Below are 19,166 nucleotides of genomic sequence, written 5' to 3'. Positions count from 1 at the left end.
TCTTTAAAAATGTTTCTTAAAAAAAGCTTTCAAAACATCATCTAAGATTAAAAACATTTTTAAAAGGAAGGTTTAAGAACATATTAAAATGCAATTCCAACACAGATGCAGACTATTTTTGTTTTAATTGTATGCTTCAAGCAACTGTGGTTCATGCTTAATGATATTACTCGGGCCCGCCTCCGTGACATCACTTAGGGTTTGCAATGCTTCTGATCTGGCAACCCTAGTTCCAATAGGCCCATCAGGCAATGAGATGGTAGGAGCCCCTCCTCCGCACTTCTCTTTCAGACCTCTGCGGTCTGAGGGAGAAGCATGAAGGGGACTGAAGTCATGCTCCCATCTGCCTATTAATGGATGGGCAGACAGGAACACGTCTTCAAATGCCCTCCTTCCCTAAGACGTCAGCTGGTGGGTGGGTGAGTGTGGTTTGGGGAAAATGGCCTTGGGCTAAACTGGATCCCTTGTGAGGCATGATTGGCCCAGAGGCTGGCGGTTCCCCCCCCCCGACCTGAGACAATTACTCTTTCTACTTACCTGAGACAATTACTCTTCCCACTTAATTCACAGGCATGTCATGAGAGTTTTACCTAAAGTCTTCCCTCTGGGTCAGGGTTCACTTCTCTTAGGTACCTCTGTAGCTTTACCAAGGTCTTCACTAGAAATCTTCACTCTGGACCACTTCCACCTGCTGTCACGCTGGCATCAGCATTTCCAAAGGCTGCTACTGGAGTTATTCACCTCTCTCAGTCTTGGAGACCTTATTGGCCCTCAGTTCAAGTCATTTCAGCTCCCAGGTGGGTTTCTTGGGCTTCTTCTCCTACTATTGCTTCAGGCTCTATCTCTCGGCTTCTTTTGGCCTTGAGTCTCGCTGAAAGTGTTTACAGTCTACCAAAGACCATTCAACTGACCTACCCCCAGTGCTGGACCTGACCTTATATTCCCTTCAGCCAGGACCATCCAGCCAATCCGTTTGTTTCTGCTGAAAGCCCAGAGTCTCATTGGCCTATTATTATGGACCAATAGATCTGAATGAAATGTCTACTAAATGACCAACGATAAACTGGCCACTTTTGGATGCTACTACTCTGTATATAAAAAAGCCAAAAGCCAGCATTTATACTGCTATCTTCCTAGCAATAGGGAGCAACTTTTGGCAATTTCACTGTCACTTGGCGCAATACTTTGGCTCTGGCCAGGGTAAAAAACAAGTTTCTTCTTCTTCTTAACCTTAACTATTTACATTCTGGTCAGCATTTAAATCATTACAACATTCTTACAATAAAACCTCACCTAATAACAATATGTTTTCTTCACAGAGGTTTCTTCACAGAATCTGAACCTGGAAGAAAGGCTATGTTAGATACTTGCACTAAAAATGCCACCTACTGGAAGGAACAGGCAGGGTCCACTAAAGCCTTTTGCCTCCTCTCCAGGGGGAGGAGTCATTCCTCTCATCAGACTGACTGACAAAGCAGAAAACTCCTCAACCCCATGCTGACATTCCAACTTCAACTCTGTTGATCACTGGAACCTAACTTTTAAGAAACTGTACGGAACACAAAAAGAGAAAACAGGGAACAGAGAAGCACAGCAAAAACGGGTTTAACCACACTAAAGTAGAACAGCCACCTGCAAAACCCAGTGGAGAACATACATGTGGAAAGGACAGAAAAATGCCTAACCATATGTGTCCTCACTGTACTGATCAGTAGATTTCTGTCTCTTAAGATGGTATTTCTGGTGGTAATAACATCAGCCAAAAGGGTGTCAGTGTTAGAGGCCATGTCTTCCTATCCATAGTCTGCATTGTGTTTTGTTTCTCCATCCTACTAAGGGGGTGTTGCAATCTGATGCACTTTTATTTATTTATTAAATTATATCGTACCCTTCCTCCCAGAAACTTTCATGCCTCGGGTCAGTACATCTCCACGCCCCCAACCAAAAGACAGAAATATGGACCAGGACCTAAAAATATGGACAGTCTTGGGTAAATAGGGACACGTGGATTGCATTTGTCTCAATACATTGGCCTGTGGGCCAATACATATTGCTGTTTAGCTCATATGCACACTTGCGTGTTGAGCCCCAACTGTGTATAACAGAGAGAGTTCAGTTTATCTTCTGGGTTCTCCACTTTGAATCTATTCTATCTGTCAACCTGAATAAATACTCCATAGTTACCTTCACTGGGTCATCCATTTCTCTTAGGTCTGATGCATATATTTTTGCTGAAAGCAGTTTGCCAGTTGGCTGTTTTTCCCGCACAGATATATATGTTGCACTTAAATAAACATGATTATACCTTATGTGAAACTACAGTTTTCTTCAAATGGTAAAAATAAAGCATCCAAAGTTTTAGAGACTTAAATTAGATGTGGGTTGCCCAACAATTTAACTTCTAATTGGCGTGTGGTTCCTCTTCAGCAACGAACTGATCCTGTAGATTTATGGTCCTTGAACTGCAGCGGAGGGGTGAGGGGGAGTTATGATCTTTGCAAGTAGGACTAAAGCACATAGTGACTATTAGAACCTTAAATTATTTGTGCAAGTTAGCTACTGTCAATGTGTTTAAAGATCCAATTCTATACACACTTTCCTAGGAGTAAGTCCAACTGAGCACAGTAGGACTTAATTCTGAGTAAGCATGCACTGGATAAGGCTGTTACAGAGCAATCCTGATCCAGCCTCTGGAACGATCAGAGCAGTTGGATAGGGCAGGATGTGATGGAGGGTTTTTTGTTTTTAATTTTTGGTTCACCAGCTTCAGGCTGGCATAGCAGAGGGACCTGAATTGGTCTTTTTCTTTCTTTCTGGGAGCTGAGCAGGCTTTGGATCCATGAGGATCCATAACTGACCCAGCTCTGACCTACCACATTCTGGGACCGTATGCCCATTACCACCACCAGGAGCCTTGCGCTCACTTGGATGGTGTTAGGTCTCCACCACTGCCTTTCCACCATAGCAGCACCCCTTTCTGCCGATAGAAGCCTGTGGAAAGGAGCCCAAATATCTTCCAAGCCCCTCCAGCCATCAACATTGGGGCTAAGATTGCAGCCTTAATTATATTTTGTGCACAACAATGCATATGTCGATGCTTAGTCTCGCATTACTTCCTGACATACAGTAGATGCTACTGCTAGCATAGGTGGGTCACTAAATTTAAAAGCTGCTACTGGGGTGCAGAAGCTGATAAAGATGTTCCTGTAACAGGGGTAGCCAGCATGGCATCTCTTAGACATTGTCGGACACCAACTGCACAGGAACATAGGAAACTGCCTTATACTTAATTAGACAGCTGGTCCATCTAGCCCAGTATTGTCTACACTGAGTGGCAGCATCTTTCCAGGGTTTCAGGCAAGGTTCTCTCCTAGCCCTACCTGGAGATGCCAGGGATTAAACCTGGGACCTTCTGCATGCAAGGCAGATGCTCTACCACTGAGCTACAGCTTTCCTCCATCAGCCCAGCCAACATAGCCAACACCCAAGGATGAGGTTGTAATCCAACAACATCTGGAGGACAACACACTGGCTATCCCTGTCCTATAAGTTTATAATTTATGTATGGCACAATCATTTGCTGTGGCAGGTATTTTCCTCTAGGTAGCTCTTCCATTGTGGGGATACTGCATTTCTTGTGAAAATGTGAAACCAGCTCCCATCCCGCAAACCTATCAATTGCAATTTACGCTGTTGTGCGGGATGTGTTGTAAGTCAAAGGGCACCTCCAGACTGTCAGTATTTTGCAGAAGGGCTTCAAGCACATACTGGAAATTTGGATTTGTGCAATTAAAGTGGATTGAAGTGCTCTGTCATTCTAGTCCAACAAATCCACTTTTTAACAAAAAAACACATACATCAACAACAGATTTTTCTTGTTAGGAAAGTGATAGGGATTGAAAAGTGTAGGATGAACAAATGATTAATGGAAAGATGTGTAAACACCACGCATGCAAATCAGGATGAATGCTGGTTGCTATATAATTGCTCCATAAACAAACAAAGACTGGACACAGTCTAACCACTGTGTAAATTTTGTGCCCATCTAAACGACGGTATAATCCGCAATGTAATTGCTTTGTGTAGTGATTAATTCTCCATGGTCCATACGACGTTGCAAGGTGTTGCGGTTTTTCGAGCTCACAAATCTGCATTTCTGATTCCCTGGAAAAACTTATTTGCTTTCCTAAAGCGGAATCAATAGCATTACCTTCATGGAGCTGAGATGCAATGCTGCAGACTGTACTTAAATGGGCTTTCCAGGGGCAGTCCAGGGCCGTTTTCCCATCATTTTCCAAGCCCCTTCTCTCCTTCCCAGCCAACAGCACATTCGCAAATCTGTGCATGTGTGTGAATGTTCGAGACAGCACGCAAGAACCAATTGGCTCATATGGGCAGAGTGACAGGCGGAGCGTTGGGGAATACCGAAATGAATGTATTTCATGGTGCAAAAACAGTGGATTTGTTAATATTGAAAACAGCAAACAAACAGCCAAGGTAGGGACTCTCCTATTACAAAGTGAATACGGAAAATGTGGATTATCAAGGTATGTTTGGATGAGCCCTTTGTGCAAGCAAATCAGGATGAAATCAGGATGAGTCCAAAGATAATTAAAACAGACAGGGCCTTAATGATATTTGTGCTGTTTCAAAACTGTTTCATTCTGTAATTGTTTTAAATTTGTTTTTAATTGTATTAGAGACTGAGTCTGCATCTGCACCATACATTTAAAGCACATTACTATCTACAAATACTCTTGGGAACTGTAGCTTGTTAAGGGTGCTGGGAACTGTAGCTCTGTGAGGGGTAAACTGCAATTCCCAGGATTCTTTGGGGGAAGCCACGTGCTTTAAATGTGCTTTAAATGTATGGTGTGTATTCATGAGTGTTTGGACACAGAATCACTTACATGTACTGTATTGCTTAAATTGTGAATGCAGAGTCCTTTAAAAACATAGCAAATATTTTATTTATTTTAATTTGTATCCCTTGCCACTGAATGTGGAGGGGGAGGGCAGGGAAATTTCAAGGAGACTTGACAATATAAAACCTAAAACATGTTCAATTTCTGGCATCTCCAGGTAGGAGAGACTCCTGGATAAGGAACCTGGGAAGCTGGCATTTGTCCCTTTAGCTGGTATTGTCTCCTGGCCTCTGGCTGGTAGTGACCGTCCCAGCGTCTCAAGCAGATCTTTCCCAGCCCTTGCTATCTGATCCTTTTAACAGGAGATGCCAAGGTCTGAACCTGGGAGCTTCCTTATGAAAAGCACGTGCTACCACTAAGCCATTGCATGAAGATTAGACTTTGCACCATTGTAGCATTGACAATGAACACTACTAGTAATAGTGGTAGTAGTATAAAAACCCTTGAAAGCATTCTATTTTATAGGAATCCTTGCCACATTACATTTTTATGTCTGCAATTAAGATGGAGGGTATGGTGAACTATTTCCATGCCTGCTGCTGTTCCTTTCAAAACTGTTTTCCTCAAGCTAATGGTTTGCTCTGCAGAAGAAAAGAAATAGAGATGTGTATAACATCTTGGTATGCTTGTCAGGCATTAGTGACTGGTGTATGCTCGGTGGGGAAGTCTGCTTGTCCGTGTCTCCATAATGTGTGACCTGGCTGGGCCCATCGTAACTTTCCCCTCTCCCAGCAACTATATTCAGAAAAAAGAGCAGCAGCATCCATTATTGTGGGTCTTGCCATTCAGCTAGAATGGGGGATGCTGTGACTTGGTAACGCTAATTTGGTGGCTGCTGTATAAGTAAGCTAAACAACAGGAAGAGGAAATAGCTACCCAAAGCTTGCCAGCTGCCAGCAAAGTTCCAACCTGCTTGAATGACTTTCTAGTCCAACTTGCTAAAAACTGTGATCTTGAGTTAAAGATAGCACATTGCAAATAACATAGGGCAAAGGTTGGTTTGAACTGAATGGACCCTTAGTTTTAATTTACCAAACTTGGAATAGCCACATAAGTTTTGTTTATTTATGGCTTGACAGTACAAAGTGCTGGGCCTCTGCTGTAAGGTGCCAAGCACCCTCAATTTTCTAAGCACAAAGAGAGACCAGAAGACCCTTGATAGCAGGTTGCTTGTCTGTTTGGTGTGCACAGTATATTTAGGGATATACTGAAATGAGAGACTGTAGATGAAATAAGGGCCTCCTTTAAACCCTGAATGAATGCACCATTGGCAGGCTGGATTCTAGGTTAGGCCCAAAGCCCTACTAGAATTCAGTGTCTACTAAACTTCTGGAAATTAATGTTTGTATACCTAACCTTCCTCATATCCAGTCTGTCATACTTGCTTTGATCCCACATGCTCTTTTCACAGTCCCTGCTCCATGGTTTCCCACTCCAGCTGTGCCCCCATACAAATGCTTGTGTATTTTATACTTGATTCCTGTATGTCTCTGGGCTTCACCACTTCCTGATCTTAGCTTGACTGTACTCCAGCGCTGGAATCCATATTATTTGTGGATATGCAAGCTTCTACCATAATCATGTCTGAGGGTTGTTTCTTCCTTGTTTTGTTGCAATGCTGTCTCAGTACTGGTCCATGCAATTTCTGACCTTATTTCAGGATTTCTCTTTGATGTTGCATGTTTACTGCCGTCTCAGTCAAATGGACCTGGATCTCTGTTGGTGATCTCATGTCCCCTGTAAGTGCACAGATTCCAACAGTATACTGTTGGACTCAATTACCATCAGACCCAGCAACTGTGGATAATGGTCAGGGATTATGGTAGTTGTAGTCCAGCAATGTCTGGAGGGCCCCAGATTCCCCTTCTCTGATGTACAGGATCTTAGCAGGTCACTAGTGTTTTTTTGTTTTTTTGTTTGCCCCTCCTTATAATTATCTAGTTAGCCAATTATTAGGAATAGCTTGTATTGACATCTGAGGAGGCTATTTGCTCTAATAATAAAGCTAAAGGTGATAATGGACACCTGTGATCAGATAGTCTCCACCAGAGGCCAACTCTGGCAAGGTGGGTAGGATCACCAACCTGTCACATGACATCCCACCCACCTGTCATAATCCCTTGTGCAGGGTACCCAAGCTTGGGAACCAAAGTGCAAGGGGCATTACCAGCCCTGTGCTTTGTAAGCTTCCCCGTGGTTCTGCTTTCAATGATAGTGGTAGGAAGGAGAAGAAGCATGGAGATACTTGCAAGCCTTTTGTGAGCTTTCCTGTGCTTCTCATTTCCATCTCCAATGTTCAAGGCAGAGAGGAGAAGCATGGGGTGGCTCCAAAGAGCAGCTCTGGGAAGCAGGGTTTTGGTCATCCAGGGCCTCAGGGGTTTTTAGACCCCTTGCTTTTTGGTGACCAGGGTCTCAGTGGGGTCCTTAGGTCTCCAGCATCCTATGAGCCAATCAGCAAGAAAGGGGAGTGTGTTAGCCACTGAGAGGACATGCTTCCTTGTCCTTTCCTGCTGATTGGAGCCAATCAGAGTGAAAGGAGGTGAGTCAGCCGCTGAGAAGACTCTTCTCAATTAACACTCTCCCCTTTTATGCTTACTGGCTCCTAGGGATATCTGTTGTGGGAGAAGGCATTAACAAGGATCTCATTCTCAACTCAGCGGAAAAAGGGGGGAGAGGGTGTGGCTGCGACTAGCTTGAAGGGACCCTACACTTCTGAATTTGCCACTATACTACTGCTGGGAGGGAGAAGCAGTTTCCATTGAATGCAAATTGCTTCTCCCTCCTTCTCCTGCCCATCAGCTGATGGATGGTTGGGAGAACACCTTCTTCTAGCAAAGCAATAATCAGAAGCCCTCTTAAAGCTCCCAATTGTTCCTTTGAAGCCCTGCCCCACACTTGACATCATGTATGACATGGGGTGTAGGGCAGGTGGGCTTAGCTTCCCCAAAATGGCATCACAGGCCCAATGGGGGGAGCCTAGCTGGCCAAATGTGGCCTGCTGGCCAGAGGTTCCCCACCCCTGGTCTCCACATACACTTCCAAACATATGATCAAACAGTCTCAATGTTCCTCCCCGCCCCCCATCAAAATATGATGTACATTCCTTGCTTATATGCCTGTATTGAGAGCTGAAGAAGTCACAATGGATCTAGAGTTGATCAAGCCCTAGGTTGAGTCCAAAAACCTGGCCACTTGCCTGGGATGGTGAGAGAGGCAGTCTCAGAACTGCTAGGGCCTGCCTCTGCTGACATCATGAACAGAGAAAGGTATCGTGTCTGTGATCAATGCTATAACAGATAGTTGTAGCAGTGATGTGCTTCATGTAACTGTTTTGTTTGCTCTACTCATGCAGTTGTGAAAAATGATGACTATGCATAGGCAGCTCAGGTCACTTATGGTCTGGTTGCAAGATGTGCGAGATTTGTTGTTGTTGTTGCACTGTTTTATTTATTTTTTACATTTATATGCCATATTTCCTCTAAGGAGCACCAGGTGGCACACATACTGGCCCAAGATCATTTAGTGGGCTTCATGTCTGACTGGGATCCTAGTCTGACACTATAACCACTACATGACACTACACTATACATGTGCAACTGTTATAGTTATGCTATGTGTATGTTAATGTCACACTGTTTAATGTTCTTATGTTTAAAAACTGAAGAGTAAATTAGACCCCACATACTGTTTGTATAAGATTTCGTATTTTCCATGTGGCGTATGATTGACCCTGATGACTTTTGTGCATCTATATTGCTTTAATAGAAAAGGGCTCAATAAAAGGCATGATGTAACCTTGCAAATAGTGTCATGCTCAATAACTTCCACTAGACTTTAAATTGTATGGCTTCCCTGGGGTACATTTGACCCTTATATTGGATTGGTACAGTTAGGATTTTTTTTATTGATGGAAGGTTAATTTCTTACAATTCATAAATCATCATTTGCACATTGCTTTATGAACTATTCTTGCTCACAGATGTCACCTCCATAAAGAAAGTACATATTACTCCTGTACATTGCTCCCATGTGATAAAATACATGTGTAGTGAAATAGACATATAAGAACATAAGAAGAGCCTGCTGGATCAGGCCAGTGGCCCATCTAGTCCAGCATCCTGTTCTCACAGTGGCCAACCAGGTGCCTGGGGGAAGCCCGCAAGCAGGACCCGACTGCAAGAACACTCTCCCCTCCTGAGGCTTCCGGCAACTGGTTTTCAGAAGCATGCTGCCTCTGACTAGGGTGGCAGAGCACAGCCATCATGGCTAGTAGCCATTGATAGCCCTGTCCTCCATGAATTTGTCTAATCTTCTTTTAAAGCCATCCAAGCTGGTGGCCATTACTGCGTCTTGTGGGAGCAAATTCCATAGTATAACTATGCGCTGAGTAAAGAAGTACTTCCTTTTGTCTGTCCTGAATCTTCCAACATTCAGCTTCTTTGAATGTCCACGAGTTCTAGTATTGAGAGGGAGAAGAACTTTTCTCTATCCACTTTCTCAATGCCATGCATAATTTTATGCACTTCTATCATGTCTCCTCTGACCCGCCTTTTCTCTAAACTAAAAAGCCCCAAATGCTGCAACCTTTCCTCGTAAGGGAGTCGCTCCATCCCCTTGATCATTCTGGTTGCCCTCTTCTGAACCTTTTCCAACTCTATAATATCCTTTTTGAGATGAGGCGACCAGAACTGTACACAGTATTCCAAATGCGGCCACACCATAGATTTATACAACGGCATTATGATATTGGCTGTTTTATTTTCAATACCTTTCCTAATTATCCCTAGCATGGAATTTGCCTTTTCACAGCTGCCGCACACTGGGTCGACATTTTCATCATGCTGTCCACTACAACCCCGAGGTCTCTCTCCTGGTTGGTCACCACCAGTTCAGACCCCATGAGCGTATATGTGAAATTAAGATTTTTTGCTCCAATATGCATAATTTTACACTTGTTTATATTGAATTGCATTTGCCATTTTCCCGCCCATTCACTCAGTTTGGAGAGGTCTTTTTGGAGCTCTTCGCAATCCCTTTTTGTTTTAACATGTATCACATGTGATGAGTTAAATACAAGATTCATATAGTTTCCTACAGAGAAGTAATTTCAGTGTAGGAAATTTATGATGTGTCAAAAAAAAAAGTCCTGTGTAACTTGCAGCACTCGTTATTATGAAGCAAAAAGCCATCAACACCAATTTGGCTTTTATATAATTTCCATCTGTTTCTTGGGATGCCTCAAAGAATTTAAGCCCTGGAAAACATACTTATTATTTGAACCTGAAGCTACATTTATTCAATATATATATATATATATACATATATATATATATAAGTTTTTCAGTTTGGTTGTAATGAGCCTCTTTGTTGAAAACAAATAATATGTCCCTCCTGTAAAGTTTAACAGACTGAGTCGGACTGCTCAGAATTAAAATGATTTGAAAACCTAATCTTCTCAATTCCCAAAGCACGTCATTAGCCACTTTTATATCACTTAATGTTGCTAATAGAACAGAATCTAATGTTCTTCACTGACAGGAAAGAACACTGAACTTTGGGGGGGGAGCAGATTATTCTCATTAGTGAAAGAAGAAAAGCCATTAATGAACAAAAAGTTTATATTTATGCAATTATGCCTTCTGTAGAATCAGCATAAATTCCAATTTAATAATTAAGATTATATCTGGAGCAGAAAACCAAGGAGACAGGATAGTGGAGAATGTTTACTGGAACCTATGGAAATCAGTCTTTCTGTCAACTGTGATGTTTCTGGAATCTCTGACGGCAAAGTTCAGAGCAGGGGAAGTGCTGGCCTGAGAGTCAAATGCAGCCCTCCTGGATTCTTTGTTTGGCCTGCGGACTCTCCCCACCAGGCCACGCCCCCTCAGCAGTGGAGTCACCATAAAACATCATAAAACACAGCAACAGAAACAAACAACAATGAAACAGCAATGAAATATTAGTAGCGATAAATCATTTAGCCCAGGATAATATATTCCAAACAAACAAAACCAATTCAACACTAGATCAAGCAGCTACAATATAACATACTTTCCAAAAAAATGAGGGGGCTTGAAACAAATAGGTCTTTTAAACCTGTTTGAAGACTTGGAATCATACGAACCACAGTTGGAACAGAGCTCCACAAGCAAGGAGACACAGCTGAGAAGGCCTGCTTCCTCAAGTCTCATGCCCAGCAACCTAACCGATTTCACTGGTGAGCATATGAATTGATGTTGTTATGTGCCTTCAAGTCGATTATGACTTATGGCAACCCTCTGAATCAGTGACCTCCAAGAGCATCTGTCGTGAACCACCCGGTTCAGCTCTTGTAAGTTCAAGTCTGTGGCTTCCTTTATGGAATCAACCCATCTCTTCTTTGGTCTTCCTCTTTTTCTACTCCCTTCTGTTTTTCCCAGCATTATTGTCTTTTGTAGTGAATCATGTCTTCTCATGATGTGTCCAAATATGATAACCTCAGTTTCATCATTTTAGCTTCTAGTGATAGTTCTGGTTTAATGTGTTCTAACACCCAATTATCTGTCTTTTTTGCAGTCCATGGTATGCACAAATCTCTCCTCCAACACCACATTTCAAATGAGTTGATATTTCTCTTATCCACTTTTTTCACTGTCCAACTTTCACATCCATACATAGAGATTGGGAATATCGTGGTCCAAATGATCCTGACTTTAGTGTTCAGTGATACATCTTTGCATTTGAGGACCTTTTCTAGTTATCTCATAGCTGCCCTCCCCAGTCTTAGCCTTCTTCTGATTTCTTCACTATTGTCACCATTTTGGTTAATGATTGTGCCAAGGTATTGATAATGTTTGACAAGTTCAATGTCCTCATTGTCAACTTTAAAGTTACATAACTCTTCTGTTGTTATTACTTTAGTCTTGATGTTCAGCTGTAGTCCTGCTTTTGTGCTTTCCTCTTTAACTTTCATCAGCATTCATTTCAAATTATTACCGGTTTCTGCTAGTAGTATGGTATTGTCTGCATATCTTAAATTATTGATATTTCTCCCTCCAGTTTTCACACTTTCTTCATCTTGGTCCAATCCCACTTTCCGTATGATATATTCTGCATATAGATTAAACAAATAGGGTGATAAAATACACCCCTGTCTCTCACCCTTTCTGATTGGGAACCAGTCGGTTCCTCCATATTCTTACAGTAGCTCTTGTCCAAAATAGAGGTTATGCATCAGGACAATCAGATTCTGTGGTAACCCATTTCTTTTAAAGCATTCCATAGTTTTTTATGGTCTACACAATCAAAGGCTTTGCTGTAATCTATAAAGTACGGGGTGATCATTGTCTGAAATTCCTTGGTCCGTTCCATTATGCAACGTATGTTTGCAATGTGATCTCTGGTGCCTCTTCCCTTTCTAAATTCAGCTTTGATGTCTGGCATTTCTTGCTCCATCTATGGTAAGAGCCTTAGTTGTAGAATCATGAGTATTACTTTACCTGCATGGGATATTAAGGCAATAGTTTGATAATTACTGCATTCCCTGGGATCCCCTTTCTTTGGAAGTGGGATGTATATTGAATGGTTCCAGTCTATGGGCCATTGTTTAGTTTTCTATACTTGCTGACAAATTTTGTCAAAATTTGGACAGATTCAGTCTCAGTAGCTTGTAGCAACTCTATTGGTATGCCATCTGTTCCTGGTGATTTGTTTCTTCCAAGTATTTGGAAGACCATCTTGGCTGTAAGACCCTCTCCCTGCTTGCTGGACTCTTTCCACCTGGTCTGGAAGGGTGGGGCCTTGATTGACTGCAGGTTCAAAAGGGATCACTACCTGAAGATGCCAGAGGCCAACTTGACTGTGGGGTGTTGTTTAGGGGCTTCTGTTTGGGTAAAAGTTTAATTTCTGATGGTCAGTTTTTTGTTTTGCTGTTATTGGGATTATGCGTCTATATTTTATTGTTGGATTTTATTAGGAATTATAAGGATGTATTGTATGTTTTTTACAATGTTTTTGTTAACTTATTGACCATTTGAATTTATTTCTTACAATGAGTTGTGTAACTTTTTTTTCTGTTCATGTTGTGAGCCGCCTTGTGCATAAATTGTTATGGAAAGGCGGCACACAAATAAACAGTGATGATGATGATGATGATTTTAAGAGCAGCTTTCACTTCACATTCTAAAATTTCTGGTTCTTCATCATACAGTTCCTCCGTGAATGAATCTGTCATCCTTTTATAGAGTTCTTCAGTGTATTGTTTCCATCTTCCTTTTATTTCATCACGGTCAGTCAGTGTGTTCCCCTGTTGATTACTCAACATCCCTACTCTTGCTTTAAATTTCCCTTTCATTTCTCTAATCTTTTGGAATAGGGCTCTTGTTCTACCCTTTTTGTTGTCCTCTTCTATTTCTATACAATAACTATTGTAATAGTTCTCTTTGTCCCTATGTACTAGTCGCTGTATTGTTGCATTTAGGGTTCTAACTGTGTTTCTGTCTCCTTTTGCTTTTGCTTTCCTTCTTTCTTTAACCTTTAAGAGTTTTGTCAGTCATCTATTGAGGTCTTTCTCTCTTTTTGAAATGGAAATGAACTTCCTTCAAGTCGATTCCAACTTATAGCGACTCTATGAATAGGGTTTTCATGCTAAGTGGTATTCAGAGGTGGTTTACCATTGCCTTCCTCTGAGGCTGAGAGGCAGTGGCTGGCCCACGGTCACCCAGTGAGCTTCATGGCTGTGTGGGGATTTGAATCCTGGTCTCCCAGGCCATAGTCCAACACTCTAACCACTACACCTCACTGGCTGTCTTTCTCTGAGGTATTGTCTTTTTGCATTCTTCCCTGATAATCCCTCTGACTTCACTCCATAGTTCTTCTGGTTCCCTGTCACCTCAGCTTAAAGCATCAGATCTGTTCCTTATTAGATCGTTATATTCTTCTAGGAAGTTATTTAAATTGTATTTTGGCATTTTGATTGCTTTGTTCTTCTTCTTTAGTTTTACTCTGATTTTCTATATTACCAGTTCATGATGTGTACCGCAGTCTGCTCCTGGTCTTGTTTTTGCAGAAAGTATGGAACTTCTCCATCTTCTGCTACCAATTATATAATCAATTTGATTCCTGTATTGACCATATAGTGATGTCCACGTGTACAGTTGTCTTTTTGGTTGCTCAAAAAATGTGTTTGCAAGAAACGAATTATTGGCTTCACAATTAATCTTTTTCCTGCTTCATTTCTATCTCCTAGGCCCCATTTCCCCACAATTCCTAGTTCTTCTCTGTTCCCTACTTTTGCATTCCAGTCCCCCATGATTATCAGCACATCTTGTTTTGGTGTGTGATCAATTTCTTCCTGTACTTCCACATAAAATCTCTCCAATTCCTCCTCTTCTGCTTTTGCCGTTGGAGTGTAGACTTGGATGATGGTTATGTTAATAGGTTTGCTGTTTAATCTCATTGATATCACTCGCTCAGACCTTGCCTTGTAGCTCCTACTTGCTTTTGCTACATCATTTCTCACTATTAAAGCAACCCCATTTCTTCTTAACTTCTCATTTCCTGCATAAAATATTTTGTAGTTGTCTGATTGAAAATGTCCCATTCCTGTCCATTTTAATTCACTCATGCCAAGTATTGTAATGTTGATACATTCCATTTCTTGCTTGACAATTTCTAACTTTCCCTGGTTCATGCTTCTCACATACCATGTTCCTATTGTGTAAGTCATACAACTCCGGACTCTCCTTTCACATCTGTGCGCATCAGCCTCTGGGCTTTGACCCAGCTGCATCATTAGTCACAGCACTACTTATACTTGTCTTTTGTTCTTCTCCAGTAGCTCGGTGAGTGCCTTCTGCCCTAGGGGGTCTCATCTTTCAGCACTCTCTCGTGTTGCATATGAGCATATCAGTATATGCATATGAGCAGGGCCTCTGAAAGTGACCTCAAAGTGCAGACAGGTGCAAGTAGTCCTTCATGTAATCTGGCCCCAAATCATTTAGGGTTTTAAAGGAAGGAAAACAAAGCAGCTTTTTGGACAGGGCCCAGAAACACACTGGTAGCCAGTGCAACTGGAATAATATTGGTGTCACATTTGCCAACCAACATCTAGGAAGCTGCATTCTGAACCAGTCGAAGTTTCCAAACCATCTTCAAAGACCTACATAGGGGGCATTTCAGGACGTTTTCACCTGGATGTCACTAGTGCATGGGTAACTGAAGCTAGGTCCATCCTTTCCAGACACGATTACAGCTGGCGCATCAGCCTAAGCTGATAAAAGTCACACCTAGCTATTAGCATCACCTGTGCTTCCACAGATAGCACTAAATCCATGAAGACCCCCAAGCTGCAAACTTGGTCTTTCATGGTAATACAACCCCGACCAAGATCTGTTGCAAATCTCCATCCACAGTACCTTCATCTGGATTAAGCCTTGGCTTGCTTTCCCTGATCAATCCCAAAATGTCCTCCAGACACTGGTTCAAGAGTTCCACAGCCTGCCTAGGATGAGCAGATGGCAACAAGAAGCAGACTGGCTTGTTGCCCATAGATGATTTCTCCCAGTGATTTCATGTTGATGTCAAAATTTCAAAAAGCATGGGGGACAGAATGAATCTTGAGGCACCCAAGGCCACAGGATGGAACAGAAACCCTTCAGCACCACATTCTGGGAATGACCCTCCAGGAAAGACGGGAGCCACTATTCCACCAAGCCTCCCCAAGTCCAAACCCAGTTAAAAAAATGTTTACATGCATCTGTTACATGGCATGTTTGTATCCTGTGTTTAAAAAGGTAGGATGAAGAGCAATCACTAGTTTACCTGTTTTATTTTTAAGGTTTGACTTATAATCTAATAGGAGATCTGTCATTAGCATTCCACAGTATCCATGGAGAAGACGAAGCAGAATGCTTTCATTAATTGTCAGGTAATTGTGTCCTTTTTAAATTATAGTTAGGCCAATATATTTTTAATCATAACCCTCAAGCACTTATTAATCTCTTTCATCATGAACTCGTGTGGGCAAGGAAGGAAAATATATATAAGCTTCTTGCATAATGGAATGCAAGAAGAGAAGAGGCCTTCCTTCTATTCCCATCATTTAGATCCCTGATCATGTATGAACAAATACAAAACAGGAAGAGATGTTGCACGTCCAAGGTGTGTGGGATATAAAATCATAGTATTTATCAGCTTCATTCTGTGAGGTCATCATTGTCATGCTCTGCATCTAGTCCAGCATTCAGTCTGGCCAGCCAGATGCTCCTAGAATGCTCATAGGCAGAGCATGATGTAATAGCTAACAGAGAGGACCCTCTAATCCTATAGATATGGGCTGTGGTCTAGCAAAGCCTACATGCATCTGAGTTCTATTGGAATCAAAGAACCAGAGTTCTTTCATGAGTAACTATTAAAATTTATTAATAACTGAAAATTTGTGAGGTTATACAGGCCAGTTATTTCCAATGGAGATTTGAAGCACATTGTTTTCCCCTCCCCTGAAGTTTTATATGCAAAAGTCACAGCCTACTGGGGAGTATCAACTCTTTTTTAATGTATGGTTGATTTTTATTCTAGAAGTGCTGATTTGTGAATTTGCTTGTTGACAGATTTGTCATGTTTTGTTTCTTTCATATTAATATATTAGGAAACTGATGAAGACCTTTATGTTGAAAAATGCTGTTGGGCAGATTTTGAAATATACTACACAGGATTTGGCCTGTTAAGGAAGGACTCATTATTGATTTTGTATGGTAGGTTTTTTATTCAGTACCTTTTGGGCTTCAGTTGTACCCATGCATAATTGCCATAATACCATAATGTGCACATGATAGTTTGGACGAATATAAGAACTTTATATAACATATCAGACATGCGCAAATGTGCTAGCTCACTGTGTTTTGCACTGACATTTTTTCTATAATCAATTTTGAAAGTGTACTGCTGGTAGAGATAGTACCCAGAAAAATTTTCAGGGCAACTGGGAAAACACCTGTAGAGTACTGGTATAGCAATGTGTTCTGGAAAAACATGTTACAAAAATTTGTCCCTGCCATATACTTTCTACTGCTACGTCTGTACCATATAATGGCATTTAGAGTGAAAACTCACGAGCAGGGGTGTAGTCGTGGGGGGTCTCAGGGCATCTTAGACCCTTTCTTTTTTGCAATCAGGGTCCCAGCAGGGTCCCTATATCTCCAGCATCCTACAATCCAATTAGTATGAAAGGGGAGTGTGTTAGTCACCAAGAAGAGTCTTCTAATATGCTTCCTTGTCCTTTCCTGCTGATTGGAGCCAACCAGAGTGAAAGCAGGTGAGTCAAACACCGAGAAGAGTCTTCTTAGAGCTAATACTCTCCTTTTTCATGCTTATTAGTTCCTAGGCATTAAAAAGGACCTCATTTTCAACCCTGCAGCAAAAGAAGTGGTGACGGAGCATGGCTGTGACCAATATGAAGGGACCCTGCCCTTCTGAATTTGCCACTACACTACTGCTCATGAAACATGCATTTAGTGTAAATATCACAGCTGTATTAACTAGTACAAAAGATCTGCAGCAAGCACAAGCAGCATCGGGCAAGATATTATGCATAGGAGACAAAGAGCATCCTCATGCCTTTATCTCTGTTCTTGGGCAACACCACTCTGGCTTGAACCCAATCACCTGGGTTAACTAAGGTGAAATTCTCAACTCACCACAAAGATGATCGGGGCAGGGGGCTACTTCCCCACTCTGCCCCTACTGACCAGTGTTCAGTATGGTGGTTCCATGACATCCCAACAATGCCAGACCAAGCATCCCCTTAAACCAGGTGGCAATGTGAGATAGTTGGCCAGGTGCCTTTCAGCCAAGGGTGTCTCACAGTGTTTACCTTATGTCCACATTATTTCCCATCCTGCGGTAAATGCCAAGTTGTTCCAAATGACAGCCAATTAAAAGCCAAATTATCTCAGTTGGAAAAGTACAGAGTAGGTAAAAAAGGTTACCCCAAGGAGCTCACTTTAAGTTCCCAATTGAACCTTTGAAGCCCCGCATTCACCCCACATTGGACATCATGTATGATGTCAGGTGTAGGGCAGGGTGGCTCAGCTTTCCCCAAACAGCCTCGTGGACCAAATGAGGTGGGCCTGGTGGGCCACGTTTGACCCATGGGCCAGAGGTTTTCCACCCCTGCTCTAACATGACTAAATATGTAACAAAAGCATAGAGAATGGATCTGCCGGGAAGTCGTATCTAGTTATGATCTTCATTTCTTATAACAGCTCTCCCAAAAGTTCTTATCTTTGGGCAAGAACAAAAAGTATGGTTCATGTCACCGTTAATTGCTTTACACCTTCAACCTGCATTATTTAATCCCCCATAAATGTGGTTAAGTCTTGAGGGTGTTTAAGCGCCAGTGAAAGATGAATTAATTAAAAAAACTTTCAAAGCAGAACTAATTGTTTGCTGTGGAACATACTGCCATAACTGTTTCTATTTAGCTATAGGTGTTTCATGCCCCAGATCTCTTTCCATTTAGCTTAATACGTTTTAATGGTTGTATCTGGGTTCATAGTAATACAATACAATTTTGCTCAGTAATTTCTGAGTCTGATCTTTTATTGTTACAAAATCAAATTCTGGGTTTCCTTGAATGGGTCCATGTTTAACTACTAGGCAATTAGCGATATTTCATACTTTCAGATACTGGAAAAAATGTGAACGAGATTGCTGTATTCCATCATCTCAATCAATCCATAAATTTTCCACAAGTAGAAATCAAATAGCAAAGATGCTTCTTCTGTTTCTTCCTTATAAAATATAGCTTCTAGTGGGGACAATCCAGATTTTAGTTTCCTTTTGAATTTACTTGCTGTAGTGAGCAAAGCTTTTGTACGTGGGTTAGTTTTAATCAACTCTTTGTTTTGTTTTTTTAAAAAGTTGTCATCCTCCTCTGGACATGTTTCAGTTTGTTGCTAGCCTTTTAAAACTGCAATGCCCAGAACAAGTACTCCAGGTGAGGTCCAGCCAAAGAAGAATAATGCACTACCATTAATTTTCACAATTTGGGCACTATACAAACTAGAATTGCATTAGTCTTTTTTGCTACTGCATCACACTGCTAACTCATGCTTAGCTTGTGGTTTAGGTAACACACACACACACAATATAACATGTGCAAATGCCATTGCCATTTTCTAGAGCCATGGAGCAAGGAGATTTATTATTGAGACTGAGCAAGTTTGTTTCATTCCTGCTTCCAATAGGTAACTAGCTGTGGGT

At 41.6% G+C, this 19,166-nt stretch overlaps 1 long non-coding RNA gene across 2 annotated transcripts in view; it reads left to right on the top strand.

Moving 5' to 3' along the window:
- LOC133388368 (uncharacterized) overlaps positions 1-19,166 on the top strand; it is a 77,430-nt gene that overhangs the window by 8,588 nt on the left and 49,676 nt on the right. For both annotated transcript variants that reach the window (XR_009763764.1, XR_009763763.1), the window contains exons 2-3: positions 15,742-15,831; positions 16,552-16,657. This is a non-coding gene — a long non-coding RNA (uncharacterized LOC133388368). The remainder of the gene's footprint in view (positions 1-15,741; positions 15,832-16,551; positions 16,658-19,166) is intronic.

This window comes from Rhineura floridana, chromosome 7 (genome assembly GCF_030035675.1).
Source record: "Rhineura floridana isolate rRhiFlo1 chromosome 7, rRhiFlo1.hap2, whole genome shotgun sequence".
In the NCBI taxonomy this organism is placed as follows: Eukaryota; Metazoa; Chordata; class Lepidosauria; order Squamata; family Rhineuridae; genus Rhineura; species Rhineura floridana.
Note: the sequence above shows the minus strand (reverse complement) of the source record. Positions and strands in the feature narration are given on the sequence as shown.